Source organism: Canis lupus, chromosome 31 (assembly GCF_011100685.1).
Source record: "Canis lupus familiaris isolate Mischka breed German Shepherd chromosome 31, alternate assembly UU_Cfam_GSD_1.0, whole genome shotgun sequence".
Classification (NCBI taxonomy): Eukaryota; Metazoa; Chordata; class Mammalia; order Carnivora; family Canidae; genus Canis; species Canis lupus.
In genome coordinates, this window is record NC_049252.1 from 24,407,050 (window position 1) to 24,423,421 (window position 16,372).

General features: G+C 37.3%; 1 long non-coding RNA gene across 1 annotated transcript; it reads right to left on the reverse strand.

The window, feature by feature from the left end:
* Positions 1–3,629: 3,629 nt before the first annotated feature.
* On the reverse strand, positions 3,630–10,514 carry LOC111093483. The gene is made up of 6 exons (XR_005381992.1): positions 10,383–10,514; positions 8,939–8,969; positions 7,106–7,136; positions 6,897–6,984; positions 4,620–4,710; positions 3,630–3,763 (listed from the first exon to the last, which is right to left on the reverse strand). It is a non-coding gene; the product is annotated as an uncharacterized LOC111093483 (long non-coding RNA).
* Between the last annotated feature and the right edge of the window lie 5,858 nt (positions 10,515–16,372).

Sequence of the window (16,372 nt, forward strand, 5' to 3'; positions counted from 1 at the left end):
AGAGGCCAGAAGTTCAAAATTGAGATGCCAGGAGGGCCAGGCTCCTTCAGAGTGCTCTAGTGGAGAATCCAATCTTTGCCTCTTGCAGCTTCTAGAGGCTCCAGACATTCCTTGGCTTGTGGCGACATCGATCCAACTCTGCTGCTATAGCTACTTTGCCTTCTCCTCTGCATGTCCCTGAGCACCCTCCTGCTGCTTCACTATTATAAGAACACCTGTCACTGGATTTAAGGCCCACACTCCCCAGCCTGTCAAAACTGAGGAGGGGGCCCAACCCTCTGAGATCAAGGAGGAAGCCATCTTGCTGCTGGGCCTGTGGTGGAAGCAGCAGCCCTGAGATCTCAAATCGCCTTCAGAATTGTACTTCTCTTGAAGAACAAACCAGGCTTGCAGCTGAATAGCTATATCTCTTGGCTTGTAGAATTCCAGAGATTCCAATAGCTTTGTTTTATTCCTTTCTACTTTCTCTGCCCCCCTTTAGTTCAAACGGGCAGTGTCTTATTGGTGTCATCCCATTTTTACCCCTGGCTTCTCCTGAGAAGGTCTGTTACATCCATGAAGCACACACGATCTCTTTATCAAATAGTTGTTCATCCATAGCCTTATTGTTCTTTCAGTACATGGTCCCTCATTTTTATAATATGGAAACATCCTGGATCTTCAAGCTCTAGTTCCCTTTTGCTTAGCAATCTCTTCAGTATATCTCCCTCCTCTCGAACTTTATGATAAGCAGTGAGGAGACACCATGCTGCTCCTTGAACACTTTGCAGGAACATCCTCTCCACTAAGTGTCTCATTTCTTTGCTCACAAGTCCTAACTTCCCCACAGCAGGAACATAATTCAGCCATGTTCCCTGACACTTTGTAATGAGAATCGCCTTGCTTCCAGTTTCCATTAACTTATTCCTTGCTTCCACCTGAGACCTTACCAAAATTACCTTTAACATCCATATTTCTTTTTATTCATTTTTTAATTTATTTGAGAGAGAGAGAGAGCATGAGCAGGGGAGAAGAGCAGAGGGAGAAAGAGAAGCAGGCTGAGCAGGGAGCCTGATGGGGGGCTCAATCCCAGGACCCCAAGATCATGACCTGAGCTGAAGGCAGACGTTTAAATGACTGAGCCACCCAGGTGCCCCTAATGTCCATGTCTCTACCAACTCTCCCTTGGGGCAAGTGAGACTTTCTAGAATGCACTTAAAAACTCTCCCAGCCTCTGCCTATTACTGTCTTAAAGCACTTCCACATATGTAGGTATTTATACAGCAGCAGCCCACTTCTTGGTACAAATATCTATATTATCAGCTTCAGCTGCCATAACAAAATACCACAGACCGAGTGATTACATAATAGACACTTAGTTTTTCACAATTCTGGAGGCTGAGAGGCACAAGATCGAGGAACCTGGTCATTGTCTCCCTCCTGGCTTATAGACAGTTGCCTTCTTACTGTATACACACACGGCCCTTTACTCCAGCGCATGTGGAGAGAGAGAATAGTCTCTCCAATGTCTCTTATAAGGTCACTCATCCTATCTGATCAGAGCCCTACCCTTATGACCTCATTTGACCTTAATTACTTCCTTAGAGGCCCTATCTTCAGACACAGCCACAATGGGAGTTAGGACTTCAATATATGTATTCAGTGGGGGACAGAAACATTCAATCCATAATATATACCTAAGCTAAAAAAAAAAAAAAATACAAAAGGATTCAATGATGGGCAAATGCAAGACATGCTGCACATCAATCAAACACAACCTAGTTTAGCTATACTAATATCACACAAAATATACTTTCAGATAAGAAGCCTTACTAAAGATGAAAAGAAACATTTCACAGTGATAAAGATTCAATTCACGGGTAGTATATATTTACTGCAAATGTGATTATCTGTTAAAAGAGGTCCAAAATCTATAATGCAAAAGTTGAAAATCTAAAAGAAAAAAACATGAGATCCCTGCTCAGTGAGGAGTCCCCTTCTCCCTGCTCATACTCTCTTTTTCTCAAATAAAATCTTTTTTTAATTTAAAAATTAAAATTAAAAAAAAAAGAAAAAGCAATATGCAATCCTAGTGGGAGATTTTAGCACATCTGTCTGATAGAGCAAGAAGACAAAAGCAAATCTGTAAAGGCATTGAGGACTTAAACATCACAAAAGTGGTCTTTAAAAGGGTAAGACATGGGGTGCCTGGGTGTCTCAGTATGTTGAGTGTCCAACCCTTGATTTCTGCTCAGGTCATCATCTCAGGGTCATGGAATGACCTCCAAACTTAGCAGGGAGTCTGCTTGAGATTCTCTCTCTTTCTCTCTCTCTGCATCTTCCCCCTTCCTTCCTTCTCTTTCTAAAATAAATAAAATAAATATTTTTAAAAAGTAAAAAACAATAAAAAAGATAAGATGAAGGGCACCTGGGTGGCTCAGTCAGATAAGTGTCTGACTCTTGATCTCAGGTCAGATTTTGATCTCAGGATTGTGGGTTCAAGCCCTTGTGTTGGGCTCCATGCCGCATATGGAACCCACTTAAAAAATAATACTAATTAATTAATTAAAAGGATAAGATGAAAGTAAAAAGATAATATATGCCCTTAGGGATCCAGAATTATTCTAGAAAATATCAGGATAAGATGTGAGGTAGCGATGGAGAAAGAAAGCAAAGTGACATGAGAACATACTAAATTACTTGTCTAGTTCAGGGAAAACATGGACATTAAAAAGTTTCAGAACTCAGTAGAAAATATGACAATGGGCTTAAGTAAGGAGCAACCACTATAAGGATAAAAATAGAATGTATCTCTTTTAACCCCAGAGAAGAAAATCTATCCAACAAATAGTGGGAAATTGAAATCATAGGCAAAACCTTCCCCTTTTATAAAAACACTCTCAGATGGTGAGTTCGGCTAAACTGTACAGAAAAATCACTTCCAAGATCCACCACAGGGCTGTGTGAGTTTGGGGGCAGGTTATTTCACCTCTCTGCATTTTGGTTTGTTCTATAAAATGAAGTCATTAATGCATATAAAATGCTTAGCGCAGTGCCCGGTAGAAGGAATTCAGCAAATATTAATTAGCACTTTTATCATTTTTATTATTTTTTAGTACTATTGTTACTGCTGCTTCTGTTACTATTATTCATGTCTCTCTATAGTCTCCTGAGTCCCTGACTTAAGAGCCTCATAATAAGTCTATCAACATTTTTGAGTTTGACTTCTGCAAATAGATATAATTAGATCTTGCAGGCCTGGGGAATATTTCTTAGCAAGATGAGATTCAGAGAAAGAAAAGTTGTGTTAACTCCAGTGTAAGCCAAGAGTAATATTATATGGTGGCACAACTTGCTATGGAGTAGAATGCATTAGAAAGTGTCAGTTATGCTGAGGAACTGATTTGGGTGTGAGAATCCAATTCAGTTATTGTAAGTTAGAACAACAAGCTAAGAAGAAGGGCTGACTCTTGTCCGTGACTTGCTGGCCTGGTATCGAGAAACACATCCCTAATTAGGCCTGTATTCCAAGACCCAACATCCTTGCCTCTGTTTAATAGATAGTGAATCTCAATTTGAAATTGGCTTTGCAGATAGTTGGTGCTCAAGAAACACGTATTTATCAATTTATCAACTTTAATCATTTTGTCAATTTAGCAATTTGGGTCCATTTATCAACTTAGCAATTAGGTAATGCATAGTTTGTCACTCTTCTTCAGATACCAGGAATTTCCAAAACTAATTAGTTTATCAGCAACCGATCTTCATACTATGGAGATCCTACCTAGTGGAGTAAAATTCAAACAAGAGTTTGTGTTATTTCTTATGGACAATGAAAGAAAATTTGCTTTTATTATCAATCTTTGCAAAGATATGGTGACTTTCTACCTTTCCAGGAGCTTCACTTGAAAATTTAGTAGAATATTTATGGGAACAAGAAAGATGGACACCTAAATAGGCTGGAAAACGTATTGAGCATGAATGCCAAAGCTCATAGCAAAATGTTTGGCAAGAAAAGGAATGTTAATGTTAGTGTGAAATACACAGTGGATTCAGTTATTAATTTTCCCATCAAAGTTTTACTTCAAAAAACAAACATTGCAGACTAGTCAGTTTCATAATTGGAAAAAGAGCATACCTTAGGAACTAGTTCAGGGAGATATTTTAGTTTCTTTCCTTTGTTTTTCAATTAATCATTTGACTATTTTGTGTACTTCCTTTCCATGGGGAAATGTTCTGAATCTGATCTGATTATTTTTTTAAGCCTGTTCATTGTGTGCAAAATACTTTTGGTATTTGCAAATTTACAAAATGTTCTTAACCTCAAGAGAAAATCAGTTAGAGAAAATTAAAACAAGTCCAAATCATTAAGTACATTTTTTGAAATCCCTCAAGTGTAGGAAGAATGTAGGTAGAATTGAACAATAGTCAGGCTTGGACCAGAACCTAGAGAAATCTGTGAAGAGGTCAAAAATGATTTCATATGAATAATTGTGGAGTTTTTTTTTTTTCTTCTTTGGGACTTCTTAAAAAAGAGGGGAGTGCATTGGAGCAAAGCATGAAAGAGATAAGCTTACCAGAATTCAAATTTGGCTAGGATATTTTGGTGTAGTTAGCCTTCCCCAGTCCATCATGCTTACCGTTCTAGTGAAAATTCAATTCCTTTCAAATCAATGCTAGTACTGAGGGTGAATAGAAATATAAACAAGACTGGATTCTCCCCCACACGAACTGTTTAAGATGATGAAATGGGGTTAAAAAAGAAAAACAATATTATAATGTTGTATACGTTTATAATATAATCGTATTATAAAGAGGATTTTCAAGGTCATCTCCCAGAAGTCAAAGGGAGATGAACTCTACTTCTCATCTTTTAAATTCTTCCTATCCGCCACGGAAGTTTGATCTCACATTTGTTTCAGACTCTACAAAACTTTCTAACTTGCTTGTTGCCTATGCCACAAATGAGATTCCACTGTAAACATTCCTTGATTTTAGTTCTAGAACCATGGAAAGAGTGCCTTTTGCCCCAAGGAAAACAGCAGCATGACATGCAGGGCAACAGAGTGGCTAACAGTATGGACTTCAGAGCCAGATGACTTTGGTATGAAGCTCAGGGTCACCAATGGGGAAGTTATCTAATTCCCTAAGCCTCAGTTTTACCATCTCCAAAATGGGAATATTAATACCTCCTATCTCAAGAGTTTTGAGGTCATTGAGGAGGCATTGAGAAAACTAGTGAGCATAAATGTTAGCTATGATTAATGTCTCATTTAGGTGTATCCATTACTGCATTCTGTAAGTATTTCCTGCATGCCTATTCTGTGCCAGATACTGTTCCAGACTCTGAACCCTAACAGTAAATAAGACTGACAAGATCCCAGACCTCAAAGAACCTCCATTCTCATCTCAATAAGAAAATGGGTTCCACTAAGAAAGAGTACATCAGATACCATTTTGTATCTCCCAGGGTGGCTTTGCACCAAATAGACAATAGGTGTTTATGAGGGAATCATAAGGAGTGGAAGAGGAAGACATGCTTCAAAAATCTTGCACTCCTGTGCAATGAAAATAATTATTTGGACAAACCAACTGTATTCTGCTAAGGAGATCTGGAATCTAGTGCTGTAACATTTCTTAAAAGTCAACTCCTTGGTATTTGAAAACATAATGGATTACACACAGTTTCCACTGCATCATGCCATGTTTCGCTTATGAGGCAGAGGAATGTGTGGCATGGAGCATACTTCTGGGTTGTGGTGTTCAGCCAGGTGAGCCCAGATCACCTTGGGTTTCATGGCCATTCAGTCTAAATCATCTGGCTGCCAGTTGGAGGCTTGGCTTTGCTCTTGACCTAGAGCCACAGGAGGAAAAAATGTGGCCAGAGTGACTGCAGGAGGCCCAGGGACACCTCACTGAGGAGTTTCAGACCTTTAAGACTGGAGTTACTATTAAACACATGTTTCTCAAGGACAGTTAGTAATTTAGATTGATGGATTGATTGATTTGGGGTGGGGGAGCAGAGGATGAGGGACAAGCAGACTTTATGTTGAGCACAGAGCCCAATGTGGGGCTCTATCCTTTGACCTTGAAATCATGACCTGAGCTGAAGTCAAGAACCAGATGCTTAACCAACTGAGCCACCCAGGCACTCCTAGACAATTTAATTTTTATTCACTGTTTACAGCGAATAAGAATCAGATCTTTTCTTTAAAAAAAAAAAAAAAGTACTTCAGAAATTCTTAGTCTAATTATAAAAATATGTCTTGTTCACTGAAAGAAACTAGAAGCTATAACTTTACACCCATATACACGTTCTTTCTGAAGAGCAAATTTTGAGAATTGCGTACAAGCTGAAAGAAAACTTGCAGAAGCATTCGTCTGGGAATTCAGGAGACTTGGTTTCAGTGCTGACTGCAATTAAGTAGTTGCTTGGACTTAAACAAGTGAAATCACATATCTGGACCCAATTTCCACATCTGGAAAATGGAACACTTAGGGGCCCCTTCCACCTCTTTTTTTTTTTTTACAAGTATTTATTAAATCATGATCTACCATATGTCCATCTCTTCCATTCAGTATTTAAAACAACCTTGTATGATAGTTACAATTTACAATAAGGAAACTAAGGCTCAGAGGAGCTCATTAACTTACCCAAGGCTACCAGATATGGGCAAAGGTATGATTTAAGGGCATCTCCTGACACTAAGTCATATCCTTTTCCTAGCAAACTACAGCTGCCTTTAATTTGCTAGGATATAAAATAGCTCTGGGTTTGAGAAGAAAGAATAACCCTGAAAACAAAGCCTCATTGCCTGCTTGACCATTTGCCTAAGATTGGCTCTGCTCTGTCACTTACCTGTAGGAAATCTATGATTTACAACTGTAAGGTAGACAGGTTAATAGTTGAGTCTTACCTAGAGAAGGTATCTTGAGTTTCATTGACATTCACAGACATTCAAAAGATGTGGTCTCTAATAAAGAGAGTCTTTGTCTTCTTTCTACCTGTGCCTCAGTGATTGTGAAAAAATGCAATTAGAAAATAAGATGGCATGTAGACCAAACCCAACCATAACAAATTCCCAGGAACTAGCAGATTGGCCTGGCCTGGCCAATAAATGCTCACCTCAACAGATCAGAATGCCTCTTCCAGGAATCTGAATAGTGAAATACAGTAAAAGCAGGCCATAGGATAGCCGTAGAGAAGATCCTGAATGCATATTGTCTTCATATTAAAGTTGGACACCCAGAGTGAAATTAATAGGCTCCTACTTTGGAGGATCTCTGATTTGCCTTTGATCCCAAAGCATTTTCCAGTTCTTATTCCATTCACAGGGATGTTTGCTCTGCACCCTGTTCTTGGGTTTCTGAGACATTATCTTCCCAAGCAATATATGTATACTGCTACATTAAACATTTAAACGTTTTTTTTTGTTTGTTTGGAATAGGTGACTCTAGTCTTTACAACACAAAGAGCTAAATAAAACTCTACACAATTATTTTGTTATACTATATATTACTAAATTCTATGTGTCAAATAAGACTGAAATTAATAGGTAGTTTGCACCTGGTCTGAAAATTCCAAGGCTGATTTATCATTGCTACATATACTTTCTATCATTCTTTTGACTACTCCAATTGGCTCAATTATAATCACTGAGAATCTTAAGAATTCAGTAGGACCTACCAAGAGGTGACATCTAGTACCATGATTTACCTATCAGTCTGAAGATCACTTTGTTCTGAGACCAATACCATATTCTTTGGGAGTGAATTATAAGCATTTGATTTTAATCTATCCATAACTTCTGTACGATGAAGAAACTAAATTCTAAAAAAAAAAGTGATGAAACTATATATAGAAATATGTATGGTGATTATTTGTGAAATAATTATAATAATACTTATGAAATATTATTTATATTTGATTTATAATGCATGTTCTCACAGTAGGGTAAGCAAGCTTCTCTTTAGAGAAACTCTTTGGCCAATAAAGTTGAATCAAAGGGTTTCCAACCCCTGACTTATTTGAGGCACTCAGCCCTGTGGATTTCATTTCCATAAACAATAATGAGTTCTGCATGCCTTAGAAAAGAACAAAGCACTTGGTTCTTTCCCTGAATTCTGACTTTCAGTGCATCTGCTGCATGTAGCTTATCTGATGCTCATAGGAATCCTCCTTCACATTTTAATTTAATGGTTAACATTTCCTTCACTGGCTTATTAACTGCTCTCTAGTGCAGGTTAACCAATGAACCCTGAAAGAGGTCTCCAGTTGCTCTGCAAGGGTGATGAGCAATTCTCACCCTGCACTTCAGCCAACAAAAATGTTGGGCCATTTTACAAGCAGCAGAAGTCCCAGAAGGCTACATGGTTCCATGGCATAATATATGCAGAAAAATAATAAAAAGTTTTGTGGCTCAGAGAGAGCCAACCAGTCTCAGTAGTGCCCCAAGGCAGGTAAAGCTGGTATGTCCTCACTCAGCCTCATGCCTTGACAATTTTAACCAAGAGTACTTAGATTTGAAGTGCCTCCTTTGCAAACATAAAAACAGTTCTGGATTTGGCAAAACAATTGGCAATAGGTCCTGCCTACAGGCATTTGTATCTAGTTGGTATCTTATCTAAGAAATCAGATTATTTATTTGAAGTATTTAAGCTAAGTTATTTTAATGAATGGGCTGTTTTCATATCCTTGGGAAGCCAAGAAATTTACACTCCACTCCCCATTGGGAAAAAACGAGGACATTTGCCGATGGAAGTCCAGTTGGATAGTAGCCTCTGATAGCTGACTTCCATCCAATGCAAATAGTCTTTGGAAAGCTTTTCCTATTGCCTGATAACTTCCCTGTACATGTATCACAATGACACACATACACAGGGACATTATCAGGAAGTAGGGAAACCTTTTCCAAGGCTCTCATTTCATTATAGATCATTGGAGATGATTGATACTTACACCAAGTGGGAGATGCTGGGTGTGGCAGCCCCTAGAAAATAAAGTGGACAACAGGGGATGAGGGAGGATAATCCAAGAAATTACAGAGAAATCCTCCCACTAAGAGTGGTTTAAAACATCTACTCACTTACTGAAATTTTAAAGTTTGAATAATTTCCTTAATATATAGATTTTCTCATGCTGAAAAACTATGATCCTCAGGTCCTACATGATATTTGGCATTTCCAAAATGTCATGGAGGACCCGGGAGACAAAGTCTGTATTTGTCTTTTACCAAATGTTAATCACTTTGCTTTTGCATTTATATAACTGTGTGTATATGTTAGGAATATATATATATATAATATATACACATATATACACACACACATATATAACATATATGTATTTTTATTTATTTGTTATTCATTAATTTTAAAGAGAGAGAGAGCCTGAGGGGGAGAGAGGGAGAGAGAGAATCCTAAACAGATTACCTGCTGAGCAAAGAGCCTGACGTGGGGCTCAATGTCATGACCCTGAGATCATGACCTGAGGCAAAATCAAGGGTCAGACGCTTAATGGACTGAGCCCACCCAAGCACCCCTATGTGTATTGATATATATGTATATTTAATCCTAAACACACACACATATTCTATGTATAAAAACATATATTCCATATATTCCTAATACACATATATAGTTTTTTCCTCACTGAAGTCTAAGGTAATCATCACCCAAAATATAATTGCTTACAGATTCTGTTTAGTTTCCTAAGATTTCTTGATCCTACAAACATTAATCTGATCCAGGAAATTATACTGGCTAGATGCAGTCATGAAACATTAACTTGATTTCAAAAGAAATTATATTTCTTCAGGAAGAGAAAGATGTGATGTCCATGAGGTCTTTGAAAGAAGACAAAAAATGCTCTCACTATGTGCAGGTAAAAGGCATATGTATCCCAAATGTTGAAGCTGTCATACTGGATTTCTCCATTTTCCTAAACCATATAGAAATGCACCAGTGGTCTAGGCATCTCTAACCCAATCATTCATTTGATAGCATGTTCTGTTTTCATCCAGACATGTCTGTCTTCGTGAGCCCAGAAGTTTCAGATTATTCCTAATGGTTTCAATGGGATTATTTCATCCAGGCAAGCTGCCTCTTCTTTTTTATTTCTAAACCTTCTCTATGAGTATTCCTGTACTAGAGGAAAAACATGTTTTTGATGTTACAAAGAAACATTACTAAAAATTAAGGCTCTCCTAGTAACACTATCTTCCTATCTACAGACCACCTTCCTTTCTTGGAAAACAACAACAAAACAAAACCTGTGCAAAAACCCCACCACAGAAAACCCCACCTTTCCTCTTGCAAAAATGCCACCTTTGAGGTGCTCATAGTATTTCCCACATCCTTTAGGCATTCCCTCTAGATTTTATTTAAATTCTGACTGAACTCACCACAATTTAACTTGAGATTGTGGAGCTCAGGAGCCTGTGACTATAAAATATGGAGATACTAGTTTTAAGATGTATAAAATGTATGAAAATGAACCCATCAAACTCTCTTAGCTGCACTGGTATATTCATTACTTAATAATACATTAATCGACACAGTAAATAATCTATAGTATGTCTATGACATCATTACATAGAATTATCTGTTTAGAGCCGCACTGTCCAATAGAGACATAGCATGATGCACAAATGTAATTCTAAATTTTTTCATTTCACATTTAAAAAGCAAAGAGAAATTGAAATTTAATTTAATAACGAATTTTATTTAATCCAATTTATCCAAAATAGTAACATTTCAATGACAGTGTGATCAATATTAAACCATTATTAATAAGATATTTTACATTCTCCTTTACAAAACTCATGGTATATTTTACACTTGCAGTATGCTCCTCACTGGTCACATTTCCAGAGCTCTGTAGCCCAGGTGAATAAACAGTGCAAATCTAGAGTGCTGAGTAGTAATGGACAGGCACTGAATGCTCACCGCCAGCTCTCCCAGCTTTTGATGTTCCAAAACATGTCAGAAGTGTAATTAGCCAGTCTTACATGCACCATGCTTGTTTCTTTAGAGATTTGAAAACTAGTGTCTAAAGCTTAAATTGCTTTTAATTGGTGTCTGTTGTACTGTGTTAAGAAAATAAAATCAGTGGTGACTTATGTACTATTTCCCTATTGCTGCTGTAACAAATTACCATGAGCTTAGTGACTTGAAACAAAACAAGGGGGCCTGGCTGGCTTAGTCAACAGAACATCTGACTCTTGATCTTAGGGTTGTGAATTCGAGACCCATGTTGTGTGTACAGATTTACTTTAAAAAAAAAAAAAAGAAAGAAAACTACAAATTTATTGTAATTCAGGAAGTCAGACATCTAAAATGGGTTAGCAGGGCTGTATTCCTTTTGAAGGCTCTAGAGAAGAAATCATTTCCTTGCCTTTTCCAGCTTCTAGAGGCCACTTGCATTTCTTGACTTGTCCTCCTTTTCCAGCTTCAAATCCAGAGCAGAGCATCTTCAAATCTCAATACCTTTGTCTCTGTTTTTCTCTCCACCCCCTTTCTTTCTCTCTCTGTCTCTGTCTCTCCCTCAATCTGGCTTCTGTATCCATCATATCTTCGACCCTTACTCTACTTCCTCTCTCTTAGAAGAAGCCTTATGATCATATTGATCACACCTGGAGGATCCAAGATAATCTTCCCCTATCAAAATCGTTAATTTTTATCACATATGCAACGTCCCTTTTGGCAGATAAGGTAACACAGTCACAGATTCTGGGGATTAGGTTGTGAACATCTTCGGGGACCATTATTATATTACAATGGAATATGTCCTACTCAGGTATATAGGTAGAATTCTTTCACATTTAGTAACATTTAATTATGACATAGATCTACGTGTAACAAAAACTAGCTATATCCTAGATGAATCCCTGCTTATTTCAAGCAATATTTCATAAGAATAAAAATGTAGCACAATAAATATTAAATATATGCATTTGTCTTTATTAAGTAGGATTTGGCAGTTTCTAGAAGTAATTTAAGATGGAAATTTGTACCTTTTGACCACCTTCACCCAATTCAAAAGGTGCAAAAATGTCAAAAGATACAAACTTCTATTTGTAAGGTAAATATGTTCTGGGAACACTACATATAACATCATGAGTACAGTTAACAATACTGAAGTGTATATTTGGAATTTACGAGAAAAGTAGATTTTAAAAGATCTTATCACAAGAAAAATATTTGTGACTGTGAGGTGATGGACGTTCACTAAAAACTTATTGCAATGATCATTGCAAGGTTATAAGACAAATTATATTTCAATAAAATGGGGGTGGTGGTGGAAGCAATTTAAAGATATGCTCTGATGACTTAGAGAAAGACCAGAGAATAGGTACCTGAGTTGAGGCTGGTGAGAAAGGGCCTCCAGGTGTGTATTTTTTTAGCTGCTTTTCCAGATTTGCCAGGGCAAATGTTTACCATCACTGCCAAGCAATTAGCATCACATCTAGCATGAGTGAGCCATAAATGTATACTTTCTAACAAAAAATATAAAGATTTTGATAGGAATCATATTCTTTGCTAAATTTATGCTATAAAGTAGGTCAACAAATATTTAAGTCAAATCAACAAACATTTAATGAGAATATTATGAGGATTGTATAGTATCCAGCTTTCTTAAAAATATCCCTACTTTAAAAATTTCCTCTAATTAGAAAAGCAGTACAGGCAAAATGGTAATTGACTTCCAAACTTTTAATTGATCCCACCAGAATACTGTTCTTTTAATCCCATCTCTTCAACTTAATCTTCTTACTTCTGTGGTTCTATTTATACACTAAAAGAGAGTATTGAGCCAATAAATGAAGTTTTATAACACTGTGTTCCTGAACTCCCTAGACCACCATCTGAATTCCTCACTGCACCTTTCACATGTGCTTAGGCTCTAAATCTGTTTTCCCTGGAGGATGTATTAGTCAGCTGCTTCCATAACAAAACACCGCAGACTGAGTGGTTTAAACAACAGACATTTATTTCTCACAGTTCTGGAGGTTGGAAGGCCAAGATCAGGGTACCAGCATGGTTGAGTTCTGTTGAGAGCTTTCTTCCTGGCTACTCACTCTGTGCTCATATAGCAGAAGAGAGATGGCAAGCTCTCTGATATCTCTTCTTACTAGACACTAATCTATCATGAAGGTCTGCCCTCTCATGATGTAAGATACACCTACTTACCTTCCAAAGACCACACCTCCAGAAGAAGGGGGAGAGGGTGAGTAGGTTGCACAATTCAGTCCATAGGAGGGGAGATGCAAGATCCAGACAAAGAAGAGCCTCCAAGTGGTGGTATATGACCTGGCAGACCTGATTAAAGTCAGCCCTTTGGTTACCCTCCAGCTCTCCTGGGCTTCTTCCAAGCCAGGAACACAGAGTAAATGTGATTACTGCTAAAAGCTCATTTCTCAGGATGACTAAATGAGCCTCAATGTGTGACTCCAAAGGATATTTTTTACCCAAAAGTATGACTTTGCACTTAAAACAATTACATCCTTGAAATGATGTCTATGGAGAGTGAGTTTTCTTGACATGACATCTCTAAGAAGATACCAAACGTGTAGGTAGGACTACGACTTTCCTACCTAATCTTACTTTTTAAAATATTTTTATTTTTCTTGACATAGAAATAGATAGGGTAAAGTTTCACAAACCAGGAGAAAATTCAATTTATGATTCCTAAACTAAAACGCTACTGTGCTGAAAAGAGAAGTGAATGATGAGTATCCGTGAAAATCACTTCCGTGAAAACTCAGTTTCAAAAAGACACTGAATTTCATTCATGATTTATCTTTAAAAGAAAGGAAAATATAATTATTAACCATAGAGATTAACTGGAAAGGTTGCCTATTCTGTCCTTTCTTTTGTATAAATACAATGTAATTATGACTTCCTGTTGCAAATTTCAGTAAAGCATGATTTAATACTACAGCAAGGGTGCCATTAAAATGTGAATATTAACTTTCCAATAATTTCTAGAAATTGAAATGGAATCTGTTTGGCAATAACATGACATTTTGACACCAATGAAAATATTTTATGTAGTTATGTAAGCCATAAAAATAAATGTTTTATAAAAATTTATCCAGAAGGACTTATAACTAGGAAAAAACATCATAATTAACAAGATTTCATAAAGTACTCAGCAGCCAAAGATAACTTTTCGACCAGCTGAAGGTGATGAGGTCATTGCTGGTCCTAAGTTCATAAGATCTGACCACCTGTAAAGATTTTTTTAAAAGCACTTAAAAGAATTAATTTTCCAACTATCGACAGGCTGAGAGAGTCTCCCTCTTTTATTGACCTTCTATTGTGCCAAAGCAATGGAATTGAATGCACCCTCGGTTTTTCGAGCAGCTGTTCCTATGGTGCAGGAGTAAATGTGTAAACCCTACCAGTACCAGCTGGAAAAAAAAGACACGAATCCACTATTTCTGAATGTATTATAGAGCTTAGATTTTGTTTCCAGGATAAAATGTGTCCAAAGCAACCAAATTTAAGAAGAGGCTTGGGAAGTTACCCAGTGGATGAGTAACCATCTTGACAATTCAACTGGCTGAGGCAAACAAAGCTGTCCTGGCAGGAAGCATGCAGCTTACTGTACTGGTCATGCTGTATTAGAAGGATTCTTTCCTACATTTTTAAGCTGAGATCATTGTAGCATGAGAATATTAACAATAGCAACATCAGAAGAACAAAAGCAATATTGTCAAGTATAGATATATTTTTCTCAATATGAATATCACTGATCACTAAATTTCTAAAGCCTACTGAGGATTTTTATAGTCAAATAATAATAATTATGATGATGATAATAATAGGCATTTTATTAACTAAAACATGCTTACTTTTTCACTCTACTTTAAGTGTAATTTTAGTAAAAATATTTAAAATTACTGTCTAACCAAATAACAAAAATATATACTTTTTAAAGATTTTATTTTTAAGTAATTTCTATGCCCAATGTAGGGCTTGAGCTCACAACCCCAAGATCAATAGCTGCATGCTCTACCAAATGAGTCAGCCAGGTACCCCTAAAAATATGTTTTTAATGTGTCATAATGTTTCTTTTAAATAAATTTTATTTTTTTGGAGCAGTTTTAGACTGGCAGCAAAATTGACTGGAAAGTAAAGAGTTCTCATATACCACCTACACGCACACACACCAAGCTTCCCTCACTATCAACATCACACACACACCAAAGGGATATATTTATTACTACCAGTGAAACTATCTTGACCCATTATTATCACCCAAGGTCCATCTGTCACACTGATGTTCACACTTGGTGTCATACATTCTAAAGGTTTGGTCAAATGTATACATGTATCCACCAAAATAGTATCATACAGGGTCATTTGACTGCTCTAAAAATCTCCTGAACTTCACCTATTCATCCTTTCCCCCAGCCCCAACCCCTGAACTTTTTACTGTCTCTCTAGTTTTGCCTTTTCAAGAATGTCATATAGTTAGAATCGTGACACATGTTGCCTTTTCAGATTGGCTTCTTAGTAATACACATGTAAGTTTCCTCTATATCTTTTCATGGCTTTACATTTCATTTCTTTTTAGGGCTCAAAAATATTCTACTGCCTGGGATGCCTGTGTGGCTCAGTCTGTTAAAGCATCTGCCTTGGACTCAGGTCATGATCCCAGAGTCCTAGGATTGAGCCCTGCATCAGGTTCCGTGGAGAGTCTGCTTCTCCCTCTGCCCCTTCCCTGCTCATTCTTTCTCTCTCTCAAAACAAATAAAATCTTTTTAAAAATATTCTATTGTCTGGAATATTTTTCCAGACCGTTTTATTTGTCCATTTACCTACTGAAGGACCAAATAATTTTGGTTGCTTCCAAGTCTGGTCAATTGTGAATAAAGCTACAACAAACATCTTGGGAGAAAAAATGAGTGGAAAAGGGAGACAGAACATGAGAGACTCCTAACTCTGGGAAACGAACAAGGGGTGGTGGAAAGGGAGGTGGGCGGGGGGTGGGGGTGACTGGGTGACTGGCACTGAGGGGGGGACTTGATGGGATGAGCACTGGGTGTTATGCTATATGTTGGCAAATTGAACTCCAATTAAAAAAAAATCTTTGTACAGATTTTTGTGTGGACATAAGTTTTCAACTCATTTAGGTAAATATCAAGGAGCATAATTACTGGGTTGTATGGTAAGAGTATGTTTAATTTTGTAAGAAACCACAAAACTGTCTTCCAAAGTGGTTATACCATTTTGCATTTCCAAAGCAGGCTGTGAGAGGTCCTATTGCTCCACATCCTCACCAACATTTGGAGCTATCAGTGTTTTGTATTTTGACCATTCTAATTGGTATACAGTTGTATCATCTTGTTATAATTTGAGATTTCCTAGTGACATATGATGTTGA